Source organism: Leptodactylus fuscus, chromosome 1 (genome assembly GCF_031893055.1).
Source record: "Leptodactylus fuscus isolate aLepFus1 chromosome 1, aLepFus1.hap2, whole genome shotgun sequence".
Taxonomy (NCBI): Eukaryota; Metazoa; Chordata; class Amphibia; order Anura; family Leptodactylidae; genus Leptodactylus; species Leptodactylus fuscus.
Window position 1 is genome coordinate 339,803,275 of NC_134265.1, and position 4,985 is coordinate 339,808,259.

Consider the following 4,985-nt stretch of genomic DNA (forward strand, 5'->3'; position numbering starts at 1 on the left):
CCATGAAAGTGGTGCAAAATAGAAACGCGTTGCAAAATTTTTGAACAAAATCTGATTTGTGATTTGCAACTTTTTTATGCCTTGCATGCCAGATAACAAGTCTGCCCCATTGACCTTCTTGGATTCTGCATCCCTAATATTTTCTGTACCACCGATGCTTCTTTACATGGACAGCAGCCATCTTGTCGTGTGAATTGTCCAGGTTGTATAATAGTCAATGCTGTATAGTAGCCAATGACTACTGCGGCCAGCCCAGTTCAGCATAAGTCGTATCCCACACATAGAAACCTTTGCACAAATCTGCGGTCGGTTTATTACCGATATGATTCAGTTTTGGTCTACCACCTACCATAGATATAACGCTGTATCATTTCTAGGTTAAGGCTACAAACAATCCTTATATTGTCCTTTGTAATATGGTAAAATTTATTCCCTGACAAACTGCAGACCATTTGGCTCCAGGTAGTATTTGTTCGTATAAATCACGGGTTACGCGCCGGGCTGCGGAATAAAGACGTGCTCTTATGCTCACTTTGCCCTTTGTGTATTCATTAGGAATAATATTGTCAGTTTTTGACCTCAGCAACGTAAACTCATATGTCACAAGCTTGGTCCGGGCTACATCAATCAGCCATGACCAAAAATGGGAGAGAACATGAAAGGTCCATCACATCGTTCATCATCCTTAGAAGAAACAAAAGGTAGCGGCGGCCATAGTAGGACAAGACCTCAGCACCCACGTAGGGTAGACTGGAGGTGTCTATGAGCTGTATGGGACAGTCCCTTGAAATGTTATAGCTGCAGTAGTAGTCGTGAGACCTCAGAAATACATAATTTATTAAGGAAAACGCTGCAAACTCTGAAGCTAAAGTCAACAGAAAATCCCCATCAAAGTCTCCTCATCAAACACTCTGGAAGCTGTCAGGTTGAGCGTTCACTTTACACCCCACATGTACTAATGGTTACACTTCTGCATTAACCTCCAAGCCGCCGCGCTATAAATCACACATCAAGTGACCACCGATTTCACCTGCGAGGGTCATTCCCTCCACAGGGTGTACATTCACATTTACTTGTAAGGCTCTGCTGCTACTGAACCTTGCAAGTGGAATGTGTGCAGAAATCCTGCGGTATGTTATGTTTATTGGGGGCAACCATCCAAATGACTGTAGGTCCAGCAATAATAGAGCCCAAAATATGCAGCAATATAAATCATTATTACCCTAAAGACAGGAACACAGACAGCAAAGTATATTGGCCCATAGCTCATCACCATAGAGCACATCTCCTTATGGCATGGTTGCCAATTCTTCCGGGAATGTCTTAGAATAAGGGGAAGTCTTCCAGATCCCAGAATAGTAAAAAAAAAAAAAAAAGTCTTTCAGTAAGCAGCATGTATATGTTATGTGCACGGGGATGATGTTTGGTTCAGGTGCACAAACTCGTGTTACACAGAGTGTGGAATAAATGGTGTGACCCTTCAAAGGCGAATGGCTATGCAAAAAAATGACATCATGCAATCTCCGATATCCAAGACAGTGGTCTGGAAATGTTGAGAAGTTACACAACTCAAAATGAGGGGTATGTGCCCCCCCCCCAGACTGGTATGGAGATCTGAGTGGTGATGTCTGTTAATAAATACTTGTCATCTACAAATGGTGTCTTGAAGTTCGGGGTAAATTATTGGTGTGGTGCACATTGCTGTCATGTTTGTAGGTTTAAGGACTTCCCATTGTAGGGATGGATTAAGGATACCATGAGCCCTGACCAATCTGAAAATTGTGGACCACTCCCCTGTCTAAACAGAAAAACTAAAACCCAGGAAGCCAACAGAAGGGTCTTTCCATTTTAACTTTAACAATGAAATCAATGATGATGATTACCAATGGAACATCTTCTGTTTCTATCAGTCCATCTCTGATGGATCAGATCAATGAACTTAAAGACGATGGTGTGAAACCACCCTAAGACATATGTGCCCAAAAATACAAGATAAGAGAAGAGGTGGTATGTAGTGTCTATATATATATATAGAAATGGGACTGTAGTTTGTCCATATATGCACTGTATGCAAGATTAGAGAAGTAGTATTGTGCTCTGCTTATATACGCAGAATATACTGTAAGTAGCAGTACTGGGCCCATATACAGTATACAGGAAATTGATGAGACACTCTGCAATATCCATATATGACCATATATGCAGTATAAGAGTGGTGGTACTGTGCAATCCCCATATACGTAAGATAAGAGAAGTGGTACTGGGCAATGCCATATATGTAGGATAAGGAGTAGTGGTACTGTGCAAGAGTTATTTAGGCCTGATAAGTGATGTGGTACTGTGCAGTGGCTTTGTATGCAGGATAAAAAGGGTTACAATGCAATGGCTATATGGGGTAAAAGAAGTGGTACTCTGCTAGGGTTATAAGAAGAGGTACTGTGCATGTATAGGGTAAAAACTGAAATAGACATTCACAGACAGACAGAAAGACACACACACACAGGGCCGCCATCAGGAATTTTGGGGCCCCATACAGCCTAAGTGTCTGGGCCCCCCCCCTCCCCCGCCATTTTAAAACTACCTTATTTTGCGTCATACCAATTCTGTATTACATTTCCCTTTATTTAGCAGCATTACAAGGCTTAATCAGATTCTATTTGCAGGTAAGATCTGCTACGTGTGACAGCGCCTATAGAGAGCCAACACCATCTATAAGAGCCCTCCTAATAAATCCTCAGGGCTTTTTCACATTGTGTTTTTGGCCTCCCTTGCCGGGATCCATTGGTAACCAGTCAGAATCAGCTGTCAACTTATCCCTGCACGAAGAACTGGCCATTAAAAAAAAGGGGGGCCTGTAGTTCTCCGTGCAGGGATAAGTGGGGAGCTGATTGTGACTGGTTACCAACGTATCCCAGCAAGGGAGGCCAAAAACGCAATGTGAACACTCCTTTAAAGTGAAAGTCCGACCCCCAAACAGGCTGCTATGCTAGTAACATAGCGACCTACATCATTATTATTCTCCAGCTAAAAACTTATATATTATATATTATTGCCCCAGTTCCCTTTTCGCAGTGCCACACACCCGATGTCCCAACAATCCCCCCCGTCCACCTTCTAACATCTTTTCATTGCCCCCTGTACCCATACCTCTCAACTTTTGAAGAACCAAAAGAGGGACAAAATGTGCGCCGCGGGAAATTTAGCCCCACCCACTGTTATGCTGACTCCGCCCACTCATTAATTTTCCATTTGCCCACACACTGTATAATCCTCCTACAGTCACCCGTAAATTATATGTCCCCCCTCCGTCTCTCCCCCAGCTTCATATACACCCTTCATCTGCCCCCAGATTCATGTCCCCTCCATCTCTGCCCCCAGATTCATGTCCCCTCCATTTCTGCCCACAGATTCATGTCCCCCCATCTCGGCCCCCAGATTCATGTCCCTCCATCTCTGCCCCCAGATTAATGTCCCCTCCATCTCTGCCCCCAGATTCATGTCCCCCCATCTCTGCCCTCAGATTCATGTCCCCTCCATCTCTGCCCCCAGATTCATGTCCTCTCCATCTCTGCCCCCAGATCCATGTCCCCTCCATCTCTGCCCCCAGATTCATGTCCCCTCCATCTCTGCCCCCAGAGCCATGTCCCCTCCATTTCTGCCCACAGATTCATGTCCTCACATCTCTGCCCCCAGATTCATGTCCTCACATCTCTACCACCAGATTAATGTCCCTCCATTTCTGCCCACAGATTCATGTCCCCTCATCTCTGCCCCCAGATTCATGTCCTCTCCATCTCTGCCCCCAGATCCATGTCCCCTCCATTTCTGCCCACAGATTCATGTCCTCACATCTCTTCCCCCAGATTCATGTCCTCACATCTCTGCCCCCAGATTCATGTCCCTCCATCTCTGCCCCCAGTGTCATGCCGTCCTCTCCTTCATCTGCCCCCAGTTTCATGTTCCACATTACACTTACCTTCTCCTTCGTTCCCCCGCTGCTCTCTGCGCGCCTCTCTCTCTTACTGGCGCACAGTTGTAGACGCGATGTGACGTCATCACATCGTCATCACCTGTGTCAGCTCCTCGCTTCGCCGCTGCCGCCTCTCTCGGTGACGCTGACACATATGCGGCTGAAGCGAGGAGCTGACCTGTGTCAGCTCCTCACTTCGCCGCTGCCGCCTCTCTCGCTGACACATATGCGGCTGAGCCGGGTTCCGGCTCAGCCGCATATGTGTCAGCGAGAGAGGCGGCAGCGGCGAAGTGAGGAGCTGACACAGGTCAGCTCCTCGCTTCAGCCGCATATGTGTCAGTGAGAGAGGCATGCAGTGGCGAAGCGAGGAGCTGACCTGTGTCAGCTCCTTGCTTCAGCCGCGTATGTGTTCAACTCAGATCTGCGTCCTCTGGACGCAGATCTGAGTTGAAACAGGACATACAATGACTGCTGCCGGCGCCAGGGGGCCGGCCAAAACCGGGCCCCCCCCCATTTTTAAATTTGGCCGGGCCCCTGACGCCAGTAGCAGTAGTACTGGCCTATTGGCGGCCCTGCACACACACACACACATACCTAGTTCCCTATCTTTTCTGTGGAGTCCTGCAGAGGATTGAGGACCATTCAGCTTCAAAGTCCTTGAAAAGATTTTTTTTAATGTAGATTGTGAGCCCCACATAGAACTCACAATGTACATTTTTATCCCTATCAGTATGTCTTTTTGGAATACGGGATGGAAATTCATATAAACACAGGGAGAACATACAAACTCCTTGCAGATGTTTTTTTGCCCTTGGCAGGATTTGAACACCAGGACCCCAGTGCTGCAAGGCTGTAGTGTTAACCACTGAGCCACCATGTGGCCATTCTCAAAAAGATTCTGCATATATGTGTTTCTGCATCCAACAATAAATAGTCCTTTGAGAATAAAACCTGCCATGAGTTTGTGTATAGGAATTAGATACATTTTACCCTATTTGTATGATTTGTTACTGGG

At 46.3% G+C, this 4,985-nt stretch overlaps 1 non-coding gene and 1 pseudogene across 1 annotated transcript; one reads left to right on the forward strand and one right to left on the reverse strand.

Annotated features, from left to right (window-relative positions):
• Positions 1 to 4,121: 4,121 nt before the first annotated feature.
• LOC142190979 (small nucleolar RNA SNORA17) lies at positions 4,122 to 4,248 on the reverse strand. The gene has a single exon (XR_012714603.1). It is a non-coding gene; the product is annotated as a small nucleolar RNA SNORA17 (small nucleolar RNA).
• LOC142190973 (small nucleolar RNA SNORA17) lies at positions 4,187 to 4,304 on the forward strand (annotated as a pseudogene).
• Positions 4,305 to 4,985: the final 681 nt, after the last annotated feature.